The 24619-nt window shown below is 42.7% G+C and overlaps 1 pseudogene; it reads left to right on the top strand.

Moving 5' to 3' along the window:
- The window catches only part of LOC111977964 (RNA binding protein fox-1 homolog 3-like), a 736610-nt pseudogene that overhangs the window by 678807 nt on the left and 33184 nt on the right, over nt 1-24619 (top strand).

Here is a 24619-nt window from a genome sequence, read left to right as displayed (position 1 = left end):
CAGCGAGCAAGAGAGAGAGAAGTAGAGAGAGAGACATGGAGAGAGAGCATGGAAGAGAGAGAAGTAGAGAGAGAGACATAGAGGGAGAGGAGAGAAGGGAGAAGAAGTAAGAGAGAGACATGGAGAGAGAGAGAGAGAGAGAGGATAGAGAGAGAGACATGGAGAGAGAGGGAGAGAAGTAGAGAGAGAGACATGGAGAGAGACTGGGAGAGAGGAGGAAGTAGAGAGAGAGAGACATGGGAGAGAGAGGGAGAGAAAGTAGAGAGAAGAAATGGAGAGAGAGGAGAGAAGTAGAAGGAGACATGGGAGAGAGAGGGGAAGTAGGAGAGAGAAGAGACAGGGAGAGGAGAGGGAGAGAAGTAGAGAGAGAGACATGGAGAGAGAGAGAGAGGGAGAGAGCAAGTGAGAGAGAGACATGGAGAGAGAATGGAGAGGGAGGGAAGTAGAGAGAGAGACATGGAGAGAGGGGAGAGAAGTAGAGAGAGGAGAGGACGATGGAGAGAGAGAGAGAGAGAGAGGAGAGGTAAGAGAGGAGAACAGGGGCCAGAGGAGAGAAGTAGAGAAAGAGAAGACATGGGAGAGGGAGAGGAAGAAGAGAGAGGACAGAGAGAGAGAGAGAGAGAAGAAGAGAGAGAGACATGGAGGAGAAGAGAGAGAGAGGAGGAAGAGAGATAGAGAGAGAGACAGGGAGAGAGAGGGATGAGAAGTAGAGAGAGAGAGACAGGGAGAAGATGGAGAGGGAGGGAAGTAGAGAGAGAGACATGGAGAGAGAAGTAGAGAGAGAGACATGGAGAGAGAGGGAGAGAAGTAGAGAGAGAGACATGGAGAGAGAAGTAGAGAGAGAGACATGGAGAGAGAAGTAGAGAGAGAGACATGGAGAGAGATGGAGAGGGAGGGAAGTAGAGAGACAGGGAGAGAGAGATACTTTGCTTCCCAACTCCACTTCTCCCCACAGGAGAGGAGCGAGGGAGGAAAGAGAGAGGGGGATTAAGGGGGAAGGAGAGAAACACTGTGTGCTATAAGACAGATGTGGCGTGTTCTACCTGCAGTGTAATTAACATGCAATTTACACTAATTAAAAGGCAAATTGTGCGAAGTGAGGGCTCTGAAGATCGCTCCTTAGTGTGTGGGGGGAGGGAGGAGAGGGATGGGAATATGAGTGTAGGTGATGAGGAAAGAAGGGAGGAGAGGGGGGAGCAGGGGGAGGGATATGAGTGTTAAGGTGAATACAAGCTTCACTCCGTCGATTGACATACATGCGCAAGGGCGGAGTTGTTTTTTTGGGGGCAGCGCTCACTTTTGTCCTCATGGTGATTACGTTCCACTTAGCAAGGAAGTCCGCCTTGTGTAGTGTATATCCACTAGTGGACTTGGGGAGGCAGAGTAGCTCACCAAGCAAGACGGGCTGAGGCACTCTTTGACTCTAGCTAGCAGCGACATTTGTACCTCCAGATCCAGTGTTATTACAGTTATATTACAGCCTTTTTGTTTACTGAGGTATTCTATGCTTTTCGACGCTACTTTTTGCCACAGAAGCAAACATCTATATGAATTGCAATTGCTAGAGCTTCAACAGCAAGCGTTTGAACTGCCCTTACTACTCAGGAAGAGAAAGGGAAGAAAAGGACTGAGAAAATGGCAAGTTTGTCCACTGAACACTACAAGAGGGGAAGATGAAGAATCTATGTCTCTTGTCCAACCTGTGCGAAGCATTCTTTTTTTCGGATGTCGGTTGCCAGATTTGACGACTTGCTTCAGCGGCGTTGGAATTGTCCATTTTGTGCAGGAGCTTAGGCAGCGAGTACTAAGGGCTTTTTCTCAATGGTCCTGATGGCACTCAGCGATGCGAAGTACCACTTCACCATGATCGACGTGGGTGCATATGGTTGGGAGGGAGATGCGGGAATCTTCTCACAAAGCAAGTTCGGTTCCCAACTCATTGCAGGCCAGCTGCTGCTACCAAGGCCAGAGTGCTTGCCGGGGGCCCAAACTTGAGCCCATATGTCTTCGCGGGACACGAGGCATTCCCTCTGAGGGTAAACCTGATGTGACCATATCCAGGTAAGATACGCTCAGTACATGTGAATATACATATGATGGGAAAATTATACCAATATAGACATTGTAATTGTATGCCTCACATAAACGTGATCTGGCATCCCAGTAAGAGGATGGGGTCCTATGTCCAAAACCTAGTCTACACAGTTGTTGCAGGACACATGTGATAACCTTCATGTTCCTTTCTGGGGCTAATGGAAATGTTTATTTTATTCAAATGTTTCCGAGAACTGCTTTGGGATGGAGGATCCTGGGACGAGTCCTTGAGGTTGCCCCAGAGAAAGTTGTGAAGGCCGACTGCTTTTGCACCATAGACACTGCAGACACTGACAACACAGAGTCATCAACAGTACATCCACCCCACGTTTGTTGACGACTCCACACTCACTGGGGACCTGCGTCCAGGAGAGTTGTGACAGGTGGCACCGGCTTCCTCCGGCTTTCACAGGGTAAACAGAGACAGGGCAACCAGAGTTGTTATAGACCTCAAGGACTACTTCCTCACACCAGCTGGTCGAGTGTCTTTCCAAGATGCTGCTATCACGCGTGGCAACCTACAGTAAATGTTGGAGTGTGGTTTGTAGTTACTCCACAATACTAACCTAAACGACAGAGTGAAAAGAAGGAAGTCTGTACAGAATAAAAATATTCCAAAACATGCATCCTGTTTGCAACATGGTAACTAAAGTAATACTGCAAAAAAATGGACAAAGCAATTAACCTTTTGTCCTGAATACAAAGTGCTATGTTTGGGGCAAATCCAATATTACACATTACTGAGTACCACTCTCCATATTTTCAACCATAGTGGTGGTTGCATTGTTATGGGTATGCTTGTAATCATTAAGGACTGCAGAGTTTTTCAGGATAAAAAAGAAACGAAATACAGCTAAGCACAGGCAAAATCCTAGAAAACCTGGTTCAGTCTGCTTTCCACCAGACACTGGGAGATGAATTCACCTTTCAGCAGGACAATAACCTAAAACACTAAGTCAAATCTACACTGGAGTTTCTTACCAAGAAAGAAAATGTTCCTGATTGGCCGAGTTAAAGTTTTGACTTAAATCTGCTTGGAAATCTATAGCAAGACCTGAAAATGGTTCTCTAGCAATGATCAACAAGCAATTTGACAGAGTATTTAGAAAATAGTAATGGGCAAATGTTGCACAATCCAGGTGTGGAAAGCTCTTAGAGACTAACCTGGAAAGACTCACAGCTGTAATCACTGCCAAAGGTGATAACATGTATTGACTCAGGGGGTTGAATACCTATTGAATCTAGATATATTAGTGTTTTATTTTTATAAGTGTTTAACCAATGTTGGAATTTTTCTTCTAATTTGACATGACAGAGTATTTTGTGTAGATCGTTGACAAATAATGACATTTAAATCTATTTTAATCCCACTTTGTAACACAATAAAATGTGTAAAAGTCAAGAGGTGTGAATACTTTCTGAAGGCTCTGGTTGATGACTGTTTATATGTCATGTTGTGAGCTACACACTTGGTTTAGCTGTTTGGATTATGCTGTTTTCACACTTTACATATCACAATAAAGACATAATAACAGTCACTTCATCCTTGTGTTGTTATTTTTGTCATACATCTGTTGAATGGTAGACCCTGAAGACATTTACCTAACGTGTTATGTGTAGTGGCCTTTCAATGAGGACATTCCTGCTATAATACACGGCTGGTACAGTACATGGGTGAGGATGGCTGTCCAGTTGGAGACAATAAAGACCCCCAAGACATTAACCTCATCTGTATAACTCAACGTTTACTGAGTGACTGATTCAGAACAGTAATATTTTCTGCTACAAGTACAGCTGACCAGACAAAGACATTTGCAGACCTTTTAGATATTTATTTAAAACAATGTAAAACACAGGGTGCCAATGAGGAGATCATTTTGCCAAAACAAAAGGTGCATTAAGAAGACTGTGCTCTCAAAAGGTGCATTAAGAAGACTGTGCTCTCAAAAGGTGCATTAAGAAGACTGTGCTCTCAAAAGGTCATTTAAGAAGACGGTGGGCTCTCAAAAGGTGCATTAAGAAGACTGTGCTCTCAAAAGGTGCATTAAGAAGACTGTGCTCTCAAAAGGTGCATTAAGAAGACTGTGCTCTCAAAAGGGGAAATAAGAGAAAAAAACACAAAGTAAACCACAGTAAATGACCTACAACCTTAACATGTGATTGAGAAAATAACTAAGTATAAAAATAAATAAACTACAGTAAATTACCTACCACCTTAACGTGTGAATGAGAAAATAACGAAATATATAAAAAACAGTAAATTACCTACCATGTGAATGAGAAAATAACTAAATGTAAAAAATAAAAATAAAAACATGCAAAAAAAACAGTAAATGATCTACCACCTCAACATGTGAATGAGAAAATAACAAAATATATATTTTTTTAAAACATGCCAAAAATATTGTAAATTACCCAGTAAAAAAGTTATTGAAGAAAACATGTTAACATACATCTCTACAAATGTGTTTAAAACACCTGTTTTTGGGGTGAGATGGAGGGCTCTGTCTAATCAATCACTGATTGATGGTAAAAGTTTTAAAAAAGAATGAACGTACATCGTCATGTCCCTGACAAACGGGATACATTGATCAGGAGGAATAGCATGATGTCGTAGACAGCCTTTGCTGGACATTGCTGATGTTTCTCTAACTCCTCTTTAGCTCATCAACCCGCTGCATAATGTCAGTGTCCAAAGGATCCTCAGCTGTTTTTTTATTTATGCATTTTTTATTTCACCTTTATTTAACCAGGTAGGCCAAGTTCTCATTTACAACTGCGACCTGGCCAAGATAAAGCAAAGCAGTGTGACAAAAACAACAACACAGAGTTACACATGGAATAAACAAACGTACAGTCAATAACACAATAGAAAAAAGAAAAAGAAAAGAAAAACAGAAAATCTGTATGCCGTGTGTGCAAATGAAGTAAGGAGGTAAGGCAATAAATAGGCCAATAGTGGCGAAGTAATTACAATTTAGCAATTTACACTGGAGTAATAGATGTGCAGATGAGGATATGCAAGTAGAAATACTGGTGTGCAAAAGAGCAGAAACACAAAAACAAATATGGGGATGAGGTAGGTAGTTGGTTGGATGGGCTATTTACAGATGGGCTGTGTACAGCTGCAGCGATCGGTAAGCTGCTCTGACAGCTGTCGTGTCTTTGCTATCATTAACTGTTTAGGCCAGGGGTGCCGCTAGCGGCACCTCCTCCACATTCCATTGAAAAGCGAGAGCGGCAAATTCAAAAAAAAAATTCTTTGAAATATTTTAACTTTCACAACATTAACAAGTCCAATACAGCATTTGAAAAGATAAACATCTTCTCAATCCAGCCAACATGTCCGATTTTTTAAAAGTTTTACAGAGAAAACACACATATATTTATGTTAGGTCACCACCAAATAAAAAAAAGACAGACAGGTAGCATGCACAAGCCAACCTAACTAACCTAGAACAACCTAAATAACCTAGAAAAAACTACCTCAGATGACAGTCCTATAACATGTTACACAAAATCTATGTTTTTGTTCAAAAAAATTGCATATTTTAGCTATAAATCAGTTTTACATTACTGCTACCCAATCATAGCTACGGTCAGAAATCGCACGGGAGTAGCCAGAGAAAATAGACACCAACGTCCAACTACCTAATTACTCACATAAAACATTTCAGACAAATATATGGTGGATAGCTAATGAAAGACAAATATCTTGTGAATACAGACAATATTTCCGATTGTTGAGTGTTTTACAGCGAAAACACAATATAATCGTTATATTAGCTTACTACAATAGCTAGCACACAGCAGCATTGATTCTAGTCCAAACGGTAAGCGTTAGCACAGTTCGACAGATATAGTGAAAAAGCATCCCAAATTGGGTCCTTATCTTTGTTGATCTTCCATCAGAATGTTCTCCAAGGGGTCCTTTGTTCAGAAACGTCTTTATTTCGATCCAGAACGAACAATTTCCCTCTTGAATTAGCAAGCACACTTTGCCGTGCGATGCTAACTCTCATTCTTGAACATTCTTAGGCGTCGCATCACGTCTAAGTCCAGAATAAATTTCAATAATAATATTAAACTATATTGAAAAAACATACTTTAGGATGATATTGTGACATGTATCAAAGAAATCGAAGCCAGAGATCATATTCACCTTTAAAAAGGTTCTTCCATGAGCCGAGTACAGATCCAACTTCGCGCCTTCCAAAAAAAATTTAAGTGCGCACTTCTCACTCAAAGAGGTTGTATACAACCTGAACGAGATAATCAACTGATTTCTGCTCTCACTTCCGCATGACACCCAGGGGAAGGTGTATGACGTGTTTCTACAGTCATAAGTGACATGCCCTTTTATAGACAAGGTCTTAAAGAGAGACTTCGCATTTGGAAATCTCACTTCCGGATAGGAAAATGTCTGTAAAAAGAGTTCTGTTTCACTTAGAGAAATAATTCAAACGCTTTTAGAAACTAGAGACTGTTTTCTATCCAATAGTAATAATAATATGCATATTGTACGAGCAAGAATTGAGTACGAGGCCGTTTAAATATCATACGATTTTCTCCAAAAGTGAAAACAGCACCCCCTTGTCCTCAACAGGTTAAATTGAAGACTTATAGTTTTTTATCAAAGATTCTCTGTAATTAGTTATTACGCGATCAACTAAATAATAACGTAACTAATTAACTATGAATTTGGGAGCACCAGGGAAAGTAGTCCGATTACAAAGTTATAATTTCCCAATATAACCTTTCAGATATTTTCATATCTGATCAATAGTCTTRTGATTAATGATTTATTTATTTTACCTCACGTTAGTCTCATTCCAAACGTCGTAAATTGTTGGTTATCTGCACGATCCCAGTCTTCACTATGAGTCATCCATACATCAATTGTCTTAAATCGTTTATTTATTACTAACTAAGTAGTTCACAGAAATGCACAAACAAACAAACTTAAAATGGTTACATGAAATGATGGGAGAAATATGCCCTAGTGGGCTGAACCGGCATGGCGGCTTGTTAGACAAAGGGAAAATTGGGTTCGACTAAGAAGTCACTACAGAGTCCATAATTATAACAATTGACATGCTAATCCTTTACACATGAACGCTCACTCATTCGGGAACAATTGCAATCAATATATATATATTTACGCTCAGTGTGTCGTCTTGATCGCTGGAGAGAAGTTAGTTTTTGTTGGAGAGTTTGGTCCGTCTTTCTGTCTTGGTTATTGTGGATAGTTCAGAGTGACATTCGTTATAGAATGGATGTTTCGGCGGTTGTCGTTCTTCGAGTTCAATGATACCGAATTCCTAGCTGCAGACTAGTAGTCAATATCAAAGACTTGTTCTTATTCGTCTAAGAGTTTAACCACGTGGTATGGTTAAAGATTCAGCAATGGTACTTAACCTTCGTTCTCCTCCTATGGAGAAAAAACATGGTCTGTTGATAATTTCTCAAAGTTGGGTTTTATTCGGAATTGCAGAAAGGGGCTGTCCCAGGATGTCTGACCCTAACTGGGCTCAGGGGCGGTCCTTGGATTTAGTTCAAATCAAAAGGGATTTGTATTTTTCTTCATTAAACAGTCCAAAATCATATTACACAATTATACAAACAGTATCATACTCACTCATTCATTTTATACAACAAACAGATGTTAACCTCATATCTGAGGTTATTATACAAACAGCGGTATGGTAATGTAGCCACACAGTCTCCCATGAGTTTCCCACATTGTGACGAACGGACCGGTTAATAGCTGGACTTTTCACCGATCTTTTATACTTTTGCAGGAACATGAAATCTGTTCGTACCTCAAGTTCTGTGAGGTGGAAGAAACTTCCTTTGTCCTGAAAGTTTACCCTCTCTCTAATACTGTTTGGCCATGAGGAGATTCTCAGGAATTTACGACGTCTCTCTGTGACCACAGCATGGGTTGAAGGAGGAAAGGGGGCGTCAGGGAGTAGCAGGGAGAGGGGAATGGGCTTTATGTACCTAAACAGGCAACATCATGACACAGCTGACTCTTAAAGTTAGAGAGGGAGATATACGTTTCCAAATTCAGTGATTTTTGCAATTCGTTCCAGTCATTGGCAGCAGAGAACTGGAAGGAAATGCGGCCGAAGCAGGTGTTGGCTTTGGGGATTACCAGTGAAATATACCTGTTGGCGCGCGTGCTACGGGTGGGTGTTGCTATGGTGACCAGTGAGCTGAGATAAGGCGGGGTTATACCTAGCAAAGACTTATAGATTACCCGGAGCCAGCCGTCTTCCTCTTCTGGCCACTGGAGCGTAGTCGGGGAGATGGGGCGGAGGTTGATGGAGTTGCAGGGCAGAGGGCAAGGGTGTGCCTGGACGGTGCATTTGGGTGTTGGTGAGAAGGGACTCTGAGGAGAGGGGCCAGGGAGGTGATGAACCAGGCCAGGGAGATGGTGAACCAAGGGGCGATGAACCACCTGTAGGTCTCTCGGGCTCACCTCTGTCTCTGGGCTGTCCAAAACACCATCCCCTCCAACAATCTGCACACAATAACCCATAATGGCAAAGTGAAAACAGTTTTTTGTATTGTATTAAAAATATTATTAAAAATAAAAACAGAAATACCTTATTTACATAAGTATTTAGATCCTATGCTATGAGACTCGAAATTGAGCACATGTGCATCCTGTTTCCATTTATCATCCTTGAGATGTTTCAATAACTTGATTGGAGTCCACCTGTGGTACATTTTATTTATTGGACATGATTTGGAAAGGTTCACACCTGTCTTTATTAGGTCCCACAGTTGACAGTGCATGTCATAGCAAAGATCAAGCCATGAAGTCGAAGGAATTTTCCGTAGACCTCCGAGCCAGGATTGTGTCGAGGCACAGATCTGGTGAAGGGTACCAAAACATTTCTGCAGCATTGAAGGTGCCCAAGAACACAGTGGCCTCCATCATTCTAAAATGGAAGAACTTTGGAACAACCAAGACTCTTCCTAGAGCTGGCCGCCAGGCCAAACTGAGCAATCGGGGGCGAAGGGCCTTGCACTCCACCAATCAGGCCTTTATGGTAGAGTGGCCAGACATAAGCCACTCCTCAGTAAAAGGCACAGCCCGCTTGGAGTTTGCCAAAAGGCATCTAAAGGACTCTCAGACCATGCGAAAAGATTCTGTGGTCTGATGAAACCTAGATTAAACTCTTTGGCCTGAATTCCAAGCATGTGGAGGAAACCTGGCACCATCCCTACGGTGAAGCTTGGTGGTGGCAGCATCATGCTGTGGGGATGTTTTTCAGAGGCAGGGACTGGGAGACTAGTCAGGATCGAGGCAAAGATAAGCTGAGCTAAGTACAGAGAGATCCTTGATGAAAACTTGCTCCAGAGCGCTCAGGACCTCAGACTAGGGTGAATGTTCACCTTCCAACAGGACAATGACCCAAAGCACAGAGCCAAGATAACGCAGGAGTTGCTTTGGGGTGAGTTTCTGAATGTCCTTGAGTGGCACAGCCAAAGCCCAGACTTCAACCCGATCGAACATCTCTGGAGAGACCTGAAAATTGACGCTCCCCGTCCAACCTGACAGGGCTCAAGAAGATTTGCGGAGAAGAATGGGAGAAACTCCCCAAATACAGGTGTGCCAAGCTTGTAGCATCATACCCAAGAACACTCAAGGCTTTAAACGCTGCCAAAGATGCTAAAACAAAGTTCTGAGTAAAGAGTCTGAATACTTATGTAAATGTGATATTTCTAGATTTTTATAGAACTTTTTGCTTTGTTATTATTGGGTATTGTCTGTAGATATATTTAGTACATTTTAGAATAAGGCTGTAACGTAACAAAATGTGGAAAAGTCAAGGTGTCTGAATACTTTCCGAATGCACTGTATGTAATGTATTGTCATAAATAATGAAAATGTAAAGATAAGGATGGTGGAACCATTGATAGAGGGCTGTAGGAAGAACCTTTACATGATCAAATGGTTCTTGGTAAAACCCTTCATAGAGGATTCTAGTTAAAACCGTCATAATGTTCTAGCTAGAACCATATACAGGGGGTTCTATAAAGAACCCAAGAGGGTTCTGGGTAGCACCAACAAGGTTCCCCTATGGGCAGGGATTGGCAAAAATGACAAAATACAGATACAAAATACCATAAAGATCATTGTATCAAAATAAACTGTAATGTATTAAAATACAAAAAATACATTTCAAGTAGCTGGCCCGAACAGCAACAACAATCTCAGTATCGGTGACAAAAACGTTTTACTTGCTGTGACTGGGATATGTTGTTGTTTGACCTTAGTCGAGCAAGTCACTCTGGATAATCGTGCATGCTAAATAACTCAAATGTAGACGTGACCGACCGGCTGAAATCGGTCTTATGTAACAAAATCTGAAATTGTATTTTACATTGGATAAAAGTAGAGACTCAGAGCTACGAAATGAGATATCATACACTACAGTTGAGGAACAATGGGAAAGTAATTTTGCTTTGAAAGTTGATAAACTTGTAAACTCACTTTTGAGAAAATGGCCTTTGAATATTTGGTACTACTATTGCTTTGTTTTGGTGCCTTCTTTGTCTACACCCATTCAGCATCGTTCACACCCTCTTAAGCTTTAACCCCACCCATCTCTTTAAGGGATGATCTGAATGTACTAACAACAGCATGCAAGCACCCAAGCTAACTTGCTAGCTACTTCCAGACATCTAAGTGAGAGAGAACAGTTCACTGAACATTACTCGCCCTAGCAGAGCTGGTTAAGCTGTTATGTTATTCAGAGTGTTGGTGACTGCAACTGTACTGTCTGATTGTCCGGTCGTAATTTCAGAGCGTTTCGCATTCAGAGCGCACAGTGGACGCTCTGGCCGATGAGTTTACTGACGTTTACTGACACCATCCATATTCAACTGGTGTTGAGCGTTGGTAAATTCATCAGTTATTCTGCGCTCTCTGGAGCACACAGACGAGAGCGCTCTGAATTCGGTGTAGATGCCTAGACTGAATTAACGAATGCACCCGAAATGGTTAGTTGCATAGTGGAGTCTTTGTTAAGACATGTAGCTAGCTAGGTAAACAATGAACCAAAATCACAACTCATGACGTTACTACCCTGCATGAATTTGCAGGTAGCTAACCAACCAGGTTCAATGTTAGCTAGCTAAGCAAATAGCACTGAGATACGAATAGTAAGATTATACAGGTAACGTTAGCTAGTGAGCCAGTGAACATTAGCTATGTGAAAATGAACATACCAAAATTAACTGCAAAGCACACTGTGTAATGTTTCGGGGCAGAGCTCATTAGAATAATTCTCAGCATGCTTCACAATTGTTAATTTTTACATGAACAATTGTGAAGTCCTCCCCATATACTTTTATATTTCGTTAGTTTAGCAGACACTTTTATCACACCATAGTGCTATCAGACTTCTGATGCCAATGCAGGGTGAAAGGGGGCCACAAAATGTGAACCACTATAAAAACAATTGTATGGAAAAGTATTTTGTATTTCGAAAATAAAAATTACAGTATTTATAAAATACAAAATACATTGGAGTGTAGTTCAGCCCAGTGTAATACAAATGACAAAATACTCAGAAGTAATTCAAATACTAAAATATTCAAATGTCAGCCTATGGGGACAAACCAAAGAATCCTGTATGGTTCTACTTAGCACTCACACTCACACACACACACGCAACCGCCAGGATAGACAGAAGCTCAATCAGCACCCCTTCTCTGTCTCTCCTCTCCCTCTCTTTTCCCCTCTCTCTCTCCCCTCCCGCTCTTCCTCCCTCCTCCTCCTCTCTCTCTCTCTCCCTCCCCCCTCCCACTCTTCCTCCCTCCTCCTCTCTCCCTCTTCCTCTCTCTCTCTCTCTCTCTCTCTCTCCCTTCTCTCTCCCTCTCTCCTCTCTCTCTCCTCTCTCCTCTCTCCTCTCCTCCTCTCTCTCCCTCTCTCCTCTTCCTCCTCTTCCTCCTCTCTCGCTCTCCCTCCTCCCTCTCTCTCTCCTCCTCTCTCTCTCTCTCCTCCTCTCTCTCTCTCTCTCCTCTCCTCCTCTCTCCCTCTCCTCCTCTCTCTCTCCTCCTCCCTCCTCCTCTCTCCTCCTGTCTGTATCAATGGCGCTGCCTTCAGCACTTCTCTCTCATTGATCGTGCTCTGAACCCTGAGATGTTTAGCTGACATCATCTCTTCATCTCTTCATCCCTCCTCCTGAATGTTATCCTAATTAATTATGTACATGAACTCCTCCAGCGTCCTCTCTCTCTCGCTTGCTCACTCTCTCTCGATCTCATTCTCGTGCTTTGTTTCTATTTTTCTGTCTCTCTGTTTCTCTCTCTTTCTGTCTTTTCTCTTCCTTCCTTTCTTTCTCTTTCTCTCTCTCTCTTGTTCTGCCTCCCTCTTAGTTCCTCCTTCATATGAGAATAGGGTGAAGCATTTACATCAAAAACAAAGTAAAAGGAGTTAATTCAACATCTACCTAGTGACAGTAGAAGGCTTTCCTTCTGATAATATAAACCCACCTGGTTGTTTCATCTCAGGTAAGGCTTAAGTTGAGATATCTGTCCTCCAGAGGAGGCTGGTGAGGGGAGGATGGCTCATAATAATGGCTGTAATGTAGTGAATGAAAATGTTTCAAAGAAACCATGTTTCAAGCCATTAATATGAGCTGAGTTAAAGTGCCACTAGCCACCACTGGTGTCCTCCCCACAATTGAACTCCGTTTCCCAGCGGCGTGTGTCTGTCTTATCTCAGGGCCTGTTTAGAGTGGTCCCCCGGGTGTTGGTAACAGAGATCCCTGTCGTCATGCTTACTCTGATAACTGTGAAGTAAATGGAGGTTGTCACGGCGACACCTCAAAGGGCCGTCCCTCCCGGAGACCTATCGCTGCCACTTTCTGCCAGTGATGGACAGATGATCACACTGGGTCTGAGGGATGAGAGGATGTCTGGATGAATCCCTAGTTCTCTCTCTCTCTCTTTACTTCTCTCCCTCTCTCTAATGCTATGTCACCCTCCGTTTCTCTCCGTCAATTCCTTCCTGTCGTTATACCTCTCTCACCATCGTTCCTCTTACTTTCCATCACTTTCTCTCTCTCACTTTCTTAATCTCTCTCTCTTTTTATTTATCTCTCTCTCTTTCTCTCTCTCCCTCATCTCTCTATCTAATTGTAATATATGCTGTAGTCTAGACCTTTCTAGTTTGTTATATCTGTGTCCACTCCTCCCAGACAGCTTTCCTAATCTCCTGTGCCACATACAAATGCCAGGAGAGCAGAGAGAATATCAAATACATGACCCCTCCAACCTGACCCTCACACTAACCTACAGTATGACTAAGATATTTACACACTCTTAGGCTATGTCACAAATGGCACCCTTTTCGCTATATAGTATACTACTTTTCACCAGAGCACTCTTAGAGAACAGAGGCAGTTAAATATGAAATGTTTCTTTATTATTAAAAAACACTGTGGTTTGGTTGGTATTGCATTATCATGTTTAAGTGTTTTAGCTTCAATCAAGGTGCTTTAGAGTGTACAGTATGAGTTATGACTAGTGAGGTTTTGTGTCCCTCTCGCACTCCCACGCTCACACTCTCTCTTTTCCAACCACCCAAACTCCACTCTATCATTTTATTTTTTACAATACCCAAGATTCCAGTGTTCTTTAAGCTAGGAACATATTTTTTTGTGGTCTGTGTTTCCCCCCAGCAGGCAGAAGAGGTTGCGCAAACAGAGGGCTCCCATCAGCTCCACCTGCAGCAGTGTGATTCATCAGAGAAGCAGCAGCCCAAACGGTTACATGTCTCCAACATCCCTTTCCGCTTCAGAGACCCAGACCTCAGGCAAATGTTTGGGGTGAGTAGCTAGCTATTACACACAAAATACATTGTAGCGACCTTAACCCAACACCTAGCGACTCGTCAAAAGGTTTGGCCCTCTTGGCATAATGGTTAAGGTGTTGGCTTGACAGTCGCTGGACCTGGGATTGAGTCCTGATCAGAGCTAACCCCCCAAAATTCTCTACAATATGTGGTAAGTGAGAATTTAGAAAGACCTGAAGCTGAATAAGCATCACAAGGCCTAATTTCACCTATGCAATACCAAGGTTTACCAGCACACAACTTTGACCTACTACAGTGGCTATGTTGGTGTACATACCAGATTTGTGTGTTCTCACTGTTCAGAACGCACAGACCTGTCAATGGTTAACAAAACACATCAGTCTGGGACCGCATTGTTGAGCCGACCACGTCTCTGTCTCTCTGCATGTGGTTGTGTAATCCTCCCATCTACTCTTAGCTCTACAGGAACATCAAGTGCCACTTTGAGACTGTCCCCATTAAAGATGTATGGGCCCGTCACACCTTTTAGAGAGGAGGCCTAAATGATTCACGTCCTATCCTCCACATACCCTCTCCTCCTCAAATTAGAGACAAATATGAATCTTTCATCTCCGGGGCGTTACAGGGCCGTCGTCCTTAACCGTTCCTTGGAGAGAGAAGACATGTCACTAGACCTGTTTAAATTCCCAAGACTGTTGTAGCGGTTCTCAGAGCAGAACACGGTTCATTCACAGGGCTGTTTTAGAATTACACAATGATTCTAGAATAGTTTTTTTTAAATTCTCTGCTTTGTGAAAGGCTTTGAAGAATAATTAATAAATATCTGAGAATGAAATATCTGACCCTGTGTGAGTTGTTAGTGGCAACTTCTTCTTGCTTGCTTAATTGTTTTTCTTCCTGGAGGAACATAGTTCTAAAGATCTACAACGCTGCCGGTCTTGAGCTGCATTTCTTGCCTGTGGCCTTACAACCCAAACATCAACTTGTACCCACTCCTATGTAGTTGAAGTAGCAACTAGTGCAAGTCTGTCATGTTGTTTCTGAAGTGACTGCTTCTTATTCCAACAAAGTGACCAAGAAGTCCCCACAGGCATGCAGTATGACTGTAGAGCACAGAGCCAGCTAGCTTCTTCTCCCTGCCACAGACTTTGTGCATGTTTGATGAGCACAAGAAACAGAGAGCGAAGAACAGGAAAGACAGAGAACACAGGGGGCTAGAACAGGAAAGACAGAGAACACAGGGAGCTATAACAAGAAAGACAGAGAACACAGAGGGCTAGAACAAGAAAGACAGAGAACACAGAGGGCTAGAACAAGAAAGACAGAGAACACAGGGGGCTAGAACAGGAAAGACAGAGAACACAGGGGGCTAGAACAGGAAAGACAGAGAACACAGGGGGCTAGAACAAGAAAGACAGAGAACACAGGGGGCTAGAAAAAGAAAGACACAGAGAGAGAGGACAGAAAGACAGAGAACACAGGGGGCTAGAACAGGAAAGACACAGAGAGAGAGGACAGAAAGACAGAGAACACAGGGGGCTAGAACAGGAAAGACACACAGAGAGAGAGGACAGAAATACACAAACAACAGGCCATGCGGGAGGGAGAGAGAGAGAGAAAGAGAGAGGAGAGGCCCCCTGACAGACCGTTCCCTAATGGCCCAGAAATAGAAACATGTATCATGGAAATCCCCCCATAGTGTTTGTTGCTCTATAGCTCGTTAATACCAGACCAGTCTTTACAGTACAGTGTTTACTGGTGGCAGCCCATATATATATATATATATATACAGTGGGGAGAACAAGTATTTGATACACTGCCGATTTTGCAGGTTTTCCTACTAACAAAGCATGTAGAGGTCTGTAATTTTTATCATAGGTACAACTTTCATCTGTGAGAGACGGAATCTAAAACAAAAATCAGAAAATCACATTGTATAATTTTAAGTAAATAATTTGCATTTTATTGCATGACATAAGTATTTGATCACCTACCAACCAGTAAGAATTCCGGCTCTCACAGACCTGTTAGTTTTTCTTTAAGAAGCCCTCCTGTTCTCCACTCATTACCTGTATTAACTGTACCTGTTTGAACTCGTTCCCTGTATAAAAGACACCTGTCCACACACTCAATCAAACAGACTCCAACCTCTCCACAATGGCCAAGACCAGAGAGCTGTGTAAGGACATCAAGGGATAAAATTGTAGACCTGCACAAGGCTGGGATGGGCTACAGGACAATAGGCAAGCAGCTTGGTGAGAAGGCAACAACTGTTGGCGCAATATTAGAAAATGGAAGAGAGTTCAAGATGACGGTCAATCACCCTCGGTCTGGGGCTCCATGCAAGAATCTCACCTCGTGGGGCATCAATGATCATGAGGAAGGTGAGGGATCAGCCAGAACTACACGGCAGGACCTGGTCAACGACCTGAAGGAGAGCTGGGACCACAGTCTCAAAAGAAAACCATTAGTAACACACTACGCCGTCATGGATATAAAATCCTGCAGCGCACGCAAGGTCCCCCTGCTCAAGCCAGCGCGTGTCCAGGCCCGTCTGAAGTTTGCCAATGACCCATCTGGATGATCTAGAGGAGGAAATGGGAGAAGGTCATGTGGTCTAATGAGACAAAAAATAGAGCTTTTTGGTCTAAACTCCACTCGCCGTGTTTGGGAGGAAGAAGAAGGATGAGTACAACCCCAAGAACACCATCCCAACCGTGAAGCATGAGAGTGGAAACATCATTCTTTTGGGATGCTTTTCTGCAAAGGAGACAGGACGACGCGCCGTATTGAGGGGAGGATGGATGGGGCCATGTATCAAGATCTTGGCCAACAACCTCCTTCCTCAGTAAGAGCATTGAAGATGGGTCGTGGCTGGGTCTTCCAGCATGACAACGACCCGAAACACACCGCCCGGGCAACGAAGGAGTGGCTCTGTAAGAAGCATCTCAAGGTCCTGGAGTGGCCTAGCCAGTTTCCAGACCTGAACCCATAGAAAATCTTTGGAGGGAGTTGAAAGTCCGTATTGCCCAGCGACAGCCCCGAAACCTGAAGGATCTGGAGAAGGTCTGTATGGAGGAGTGGCCAAAATCCCTGCGGCAGTGTGTAAAAACCTGGTCAAGAACTACAGGAAACGTATGATCTCTGTAATTGCAAACAAAGGTTTCTGTACCAAATATTAAGTTCTGCTATTCTGATGTATCAATACTTATGTCATGCAATAAAATGCAAATAAATTACTTAAAAATCATACAATGTGATTTTCTGGATTTGTGTTTTAGATTCCGTCTCTCACAGTTGAAGTGTACCTATGATAAAAATTACAGACCTCTACATGCTTTGTAGTAGGAAAACCTGCAAAATCGGCAGTGTATCAAATACTTGTTCTCCCCACTGTATATATATACACTACACTCAACACTAACTTTTTAAATAATAGGAGGCTGGAGATCGTCTTCCCTGGTCCCCTGGCTTCTCAGATGGAGTGGAACATCTGTTGCGTGCGTGTGTGAATGTGTGAAGGCCTGGGACTCCTAACTCTCCAGAAACACTCCCCAGTCACTTAGTGAAGTCTCCAAGGTTCACTGAGCTCTGCACCACAATTAACCAGAGACCTGAGAGAGGAGAGAGGAGAGAAGGATTAGAAGAGACAGACAATCTGCTAGCATCTCACTACATCAGCGATGCTCAGAGCGCGTCTAACCCTGTTAACAGTGGGTCGCACTGACATAGGCCCTGAAGACTGGTGTCAGGAGGACTGGGCTAGAGAAGTTGGTCAATCAAAACAAAGTCACATGTTTAGTCCTTTTTCTTGCACTTTAGAAAGTGAGCAACTCAACTGTCCACTTTAGGTTTCCGCAGGGCAAGTTTAGGCTTGAAAAGTGAACTAACCACTTTGGGTTCTTTGGTTCAATACTACAGTTGCAGACAAGGCAGTTAAGCAGTTTGGTTAGTTTATGTTTTACTTAGTTACCAGTCTTGCATGTGTGTTTGTTGTGTGTTGCTGGTGAGTTTACGTTTATGTGTGTCATTGCAACCAAATTGGTGTACGCTGGGGTGTGTTGTGCACACAGATCTGTCATGTTACAACATGGATCAGTCGCAACTGTTACGTGTCTACAGGATCCGACTTGTAGTTCTCCTGGACAAATATTTTTGGGTTAGAACTCGGGGAAACAGGCCTGAGAGGTAATTTCCTGTGGTTCAGAATGATAGATCAGTATTATCCTATGGTTCAGAGTGCAAGTATGATTCTGTTCAGAGCTGCAGTATATTAGCTGTCCAGTAAAGAGTGCAAGCCCGGAAGTACAAACTCTGTGCGGTCAGACTGCCAGTATTTAACATCTTTGGTTACATTGCAGTAGTAATCTTTGCCTGGTTGTAGACGCCGCCAAGAGTAACTCAATGCGTTAGAAGTGGCAGTATTTTAAATTCTTGTTTGGGTTAGAGTTGGCAGTAGTAATCTCTTCCAGGGTAGAGTCAGTAGTAATCTGTGGTTAAGAAAGAGTGCAATTAGTAATCTGTGTCAGAGGCAGTAAAGTATTCTCTGTTGTCAGAGTCATTATAATTCTGTGGTCAGGAAGTTGCCAATGCATAGTTAATCCTGTGCGATGTCAGAAGTGCGTTACGTAATTCCTGCCCCTGGGTAATAAAAAAGGGCTGCAGTAAAGAATGTGTTTAGAAGTGCATATAATCTTGTTAAGAGCTCGCAAGTAGAATCTTGTGGGTAGACGTGGGCAGCTATTTATTCTTGTGGTTTTCAGGAATCAGGTAAGATTTAATCATCCTGTCCCTTTGGTCAGATTTTGGGCAGTATTAATCTTGGTTAAGATCAGCTTGCAGTTAGTTAATCTGGTGGTCAAGAGCTGGTTATTTAATTCTGGTGGTTAGAGTGCCAGTTGAGGAATCTTTTGTGTAGGAGTTGCAGTATAATCTATGGTTAGAGTCAGTATAATCTGTTTAGAGGGCATATAATCTGGTCTGTTAGAGGCATCGTCCAGTAATCTGTTAGAGTGCGAGAAGTCTCGTATCTAGTCAAGTCTACAGTAATACTGTGTCAGAGGTATGCAGTAAGTATATCTGTCGGTCAGAGGTGCAGGGTCATTACGTGTCCAGAGTGCTTCTGTGCAGTAGTAATCTGTTCAGAGATCATAGTAACGCTAGCGATCTGTGTTAAGGCAAGTACTGTCGAATCCGGTCGAGCGTAGGGCCTAATTAAATGCTGGAGAGTGCAGGTCAGGTAAAGGCGATGTGTGCTTGACGGTTTTGTTCGACTTGTCTTCTAGGGTGTGGATGGGATACGAAGGAATGTAGAATCTTTTCCAGAGTATTAGCACGCACACACAACCACGCGCGCACACACACACACACCACACACACACCACACAACACACACACACACACACACACACACACACACACACACACACACACACACACACTCACACACACACACACAACACACACACACACACACCACACACCCACACAACACACCACACCACACACACACACACACACAACACACACACACACACACACACACACACACACACACACACACACCAACACACACACACACACACACACACACACACACACACACACACACACCTCTCTTTGTCGATGGTCCAGTTTTAAGGATTAATCGTTGTGGGCAGGGCTGAAGCGCTGCAGCCCAGATTCCATCAGGGTTCTGCCATTCCCACAATGCGCTCTAGTACCGCCCTCTCCCATTGCCTGTAAATGCTGCAATGAGAGACTGGCTCAATCTGCCATTACGACTCCGCTTGAGCACCACCACAATGCAAACAAAGGCCAGGCATTATAGCAAATGGAATTTCCTTCCATTCTAGCAAAACAAGGAAGTTATAACCAAGGGAATAATGCAACAATCAAGTGTTTTCTCAGTGGATTCTTTTTAATGGTCCTTCTTGTGACAATTTAGGTCCTTATCAGAAAATGGACAGAAATAATAATAATATAGTTTAAAAACTCGTGGTTCTGTTACTTTTGACTAATTTGTAATTTGTATTTCACCGCCCTGAACTACATCGAGACCTATAATTTGTATTTTCAAAAATAAATAAAATACGAAATACTTTTCTATAAAAAATACCCTGCATTGGTATCAGAAGACTGCTGGCACTATGGTGTGATAAGAGTGTCTGCTAGATGACCAAAATGTGAATGTAAATGTAAATATGAACACTTGCAAAGCATGCTGGGTATTAGGGCTCTATTCAACCCACATTGCGGAAGTTCAGTTTACAGCTTGATTGAAATTTATAGGCAATTTTCTCGCTTTGGTCGAAACTGCATTCACGGTAAACTCTTCATATGTTGGCTAAAAAGGAAATTACTTAAATATTTATTTAGCGGAATCTGTATCATCTTTACAGATTGAATGGAGTCCTTAATATAAAACAAAGCCAATAAGAACACCCAGTATTTTTTGCAATTGTTAATTTTCACATTTACGTTTACATTTTAGACACTCTTATCCAGAGTGTCTTAAAGTCAGTGAATTCAACTAAGGTAGATAAACCACATATCACAGTCATAGCAAGTACAATAGAAAGTGTGTTACCGTTACTTGGAATGTTGTTTTAGTGAAGGCGTGTAAAACACCTCAATGTACCGGCATTTTATCAAACTACAATGTTTTGCAAAGGTATTTTGATACATTGGTCTTTAGAGTATCTTGCATTTGTAACAAGATACATAACAATAACCATTTTGCCCATCTCTGACGCGGACACAAAAATAGGGAATGTATGGAAAGAATAAAATAGCAGGGGTTCATTACCCAAACTTATTTGAGTTTAATTCATAATTAGAAAAACACATCTAGGAGGAAATTACAACGATGAGCATGAGGGCTTAATGGTATAGTGATAATTGGGATTCAAAGCCCCACTTCACTGATTCAATTCTCTCATTCTCTCAACGGCGTGTCGGAGATCTCTAATCTCAACGTCTGCATCCCAAATGGCACACTATTAGCATGCCATTTGGGATGAAACCAAAGCTTAATACGTTGGATATATCAGCGAGGGGTTGAGACCTCCCTACATGCATTGAGGCCTCCTTTACCATTAAAGTGTTTGATAACTCTCTCAGAAGATCAGAAACTCTGAAACTATCCAACTGGGAAACTCTGGAAGTTTGGGTGCTGCTTTCATGTCTCGGAAATGATCTGAAATAGGATATTCAAAATGTCCAAACACCAGGCACTTAGGCTTCAGATATAAAGTATTAGCGGGGGTTTTACCCCCAATTTTCCCCATTGTCAGTTCTTCTGATTTCAAAGGAGCACATGAATATTGCATGACACAGGGAGCCAGGATGGCTTCCACTAGACCATAGCTGTGCCCCAGTCGCTTCAGGAGCCTGTTCATTTTGCACCACACTGAGAGAAACAGGCTAATATACTGTCCCCAGTGCCATTGCTATGTTTAATTAATAACCAGACACTTAGAGAGCCAGCCGCAAGAGGGTTCTTCCTGTCACACTCCCAGAGGTAGGGTCCTAAATTAGTCATTACTGTAGTGTGTGCATGCACACGCACACGCGCACGCGCACACGCACACATGCCCATCCACGCATGCACACACACACCTCCCCCCAACACACACATACACACCTCCCCCCAACACACACACACCTCCCCCCAACACACACACACACACACCTCCCCCCAACACACACACACACACCTCCCCCCAGCACACACACCTTTGGCCCACCTCAGCAGTCTGTGTGTGTGTGCGTGTGTGTGTTTCTCTCTCGAGGAGCGAGGCGTACATCACAGGTCCGCTAATGGACTTTTAATGATACCTTCCTTCCTCTGCCTAATCACCTTTTTTAGAAGCCCCAGCCTTCCAGGGAGAACCCCCATCTTTGCATCATGCTGCAGCAGCATTCCAAACAGAACAGGGAATCATGTCAGTCGGAAGCTTCTTACGTTCTGATTAGCCATTTTATTCCATAAGGCTCCATTCCATCCTGCCCCACCATTTGGCCTTTGAGATTGTGTGTAATTATAATCCCTCCATGTAATTTACAACAACAAATCAGTGTAGAGATGAACATGTGTGCAGTAATGGTATCAGAGGGGGATAGATAGGACAGCTAAACCCATAGCTTCTATTGCAGTCTCCCCTTGATGCCAATTCATTAGTGGCCTGATTAAAGTAAATTTACTACAGTGTTTATTTAGCAAGAAGGATACTTTATTATTGCCTGTTAAGGAGCAGTTCCCTCTCTTTTTCTCTCTCACACACACACACAAACACACACATACATATGCACACACGCACACACACACATCACTTTGTTTACAGTGCATTTAATCTGCACCCCAGGCCCATTAGCACAGGTATAAACTGTTACCATCGTTAGCATCATCAGCTTCTACAGTGTGTTGGGCTAAACAAGTCATTCACTATGAGAGGAGGACTCTATGATGCTAACCAGTCTAAGTATATGAGGAGCACCATCACGCTGCGATCATACAATGTGCAGTGTGTGTTTGATTTACTGCTCCTCACAAGGAAAACAGCTTTAATCTGAACTAATGGAGGAGACTGAGTCGAGCAACAGCTGTGAGAGAATGGATGAATGTGAATTGAGGAGGAAGAGAGGGGGAGGAGGAGGAAGTGGAGGAGGAAAGTGCTGCTGTGCGTGCCTGAATAAAGTGAAGGAGAACGAGTGATGGAGAGAGAAGGATTTTTTTTTCAGTGCAACATTTCTGGCGTTGATTCAGGTGTTAAATGAACTCTGTAAGTGTTACATTAATACTCATTGGTGTAAAATAACCACACTGTTGGTGTTTATAACCAGAGTTGAGTGTGAGAGTGTGATTGTGTTAGTTTTACTCTGTGGAGAGTAAAACGTTCACGTCAAAAACATGTCCATCATTATTATATTTCCCAGCATGCTCTACTACAGGTAGATTTGTTGATGAGTGTTTTGATTCATATTTTGCTACATAAAGATAAATAACGTACAGTTTTAACATTACATATGATTTTCAGAAGAAAAAAAAATCTGAACTAATCTAGTTACTGAAATGGTTGTTCCAGTTGAATGGTTTAGGTAGTCTCCTTATTCAATGTTAATGACCCTAACAGTCATTCTGAATGCAGTTTGTGGCCAAATTATGTTGAATATCCTAACTCTGGCAAGATTTCAATAGGAGTTATACATCAATTTGCAAGCCAGCATAATGTAACTTGCAAACCTGAGGTGGCCTTTTAAGAAGGACTTTCAGGTAACTTGATTAAAAGAAAAAAAAGGCCTTACGAGACATGTATTGTCTTGAACAGTTACATTTTAATTATACTATTCACTTAACTGACTTGGTGAAGGCCACAGGACAGAAAATGAATGAATTCAACAACCATGTCATTAACAAATACAGTCACAGGTGGTTACTCACTTGAAAAGGCAAGGCACACTGGGAAATTATATTGAGACATGGCTTGATGGGGGCTTGGCTTTCAGTTAGTTATTTTTGGCCACCCCTGAGTAGAAGTGTTGTACCAGTTTAACTGGTCTATGGTTATGTTTCAGTGTGTCTGCTGCCTGTTCTGAAGTCTTACATAAGGGCATGTGACCCTAAACAGTTGCAAATAATGTTGTTACGTACGTAAATCAACAACAAGCGGCCTTTTAAAGAAATGCTAACCTCTTTGCGTAATGGTTAAAAATACTAAGTTAGGTGTTATTGCATAACAGCATTGGTGCAGACTATATACACTTCCTACTCTTAGAAATACTAAAGGAGGTGTTATTGCGTAACACTATAATTGTTAATTCCATAACACTGTATAACAGCCTCAGCACTAGGCGTGGACCAATATACACATTGGCCTAGTGTTAAATTTAACATGGTCAGTGTTGAGTCAACCCTGAGGAATTTGCTGTGTGGAGTTGGAGAGTGCCTGCCGAAAGAAAGTGATGAAGAAGGAATGATAGAGAGAGAGGAAGTGGAGGAGACCGCTTGGCTGAAGAAAGTGATGGCGACCAGACAAGCTTTACATAGGGGAAGACGGGACTGTCTTTGATTTGAGTTAACATGCTACAGCACAGACCTCTCTCTCTCTATCTCTCTCTCTCTCTATCTCTCTCTCTCTCTATCTCTCTCTCTCTCAGTCTCTCTCTCTCTCTCTCTCTCTCTCTCTCTCTCTCTCTCTCTCTCTCTCTCTCTCTCTCCCTCTCTCATGTCCTCTTCTCATATCTCTCTCATTCCTCTTTCATGTCCCACTTCATGTTCCTCTCTCATGTTCCTCTCTCATTCCTCTCTCATGTCACACTCTCAGTGCCTCACCCACATACCTCTTTCAAGTCCACTCTCATGTCCTCTCTATGTCCTCTCTCATGTCCTCTCTCATGTCCTCATCTTCATGTCCTTCTTCATACCTCTCTCATCAGTCCTCTCATCTCATGCCACTCTCATGTCCACTCTCATGTCCTATCTACATCGTTCCATGTCCACTCTCATGTCCTCTCTCATGTCCACTCTCAGTCCACTGCATCATGTCCTTCTCTCATGTCCTCTCTCATGCCTCTCTCATGTCCACTCTCATTGCCTCTCTCAGTCCACTCTCGTGTCCTTCTCGTTGGATCCTCTCTCGTGTCCTTCTCATTGTCCCTCTCATGTCCACTCTTCATGTCCACTCT

Source organism: Salvelinus sp. IW2-2015, linkage group LG18 (genome assembly GCF_002910315.2).
Source record: "Salvelinus sp. IW2-2015 linkage group LG18, ASM291031v2, whole genome shotgun sequence".
NCBI lineage: Eukaryota > Metazoa > Chordata > Actinopteri > Salmoniformes > Salmonidae > Salvelinus > Salvelinus sp. IW2-2015.
The sequence above is the reverse complement of the archived record's forward strand: the minus strand, read 5'-3'. Positions and strand labels throughout refer to the sequence as shown.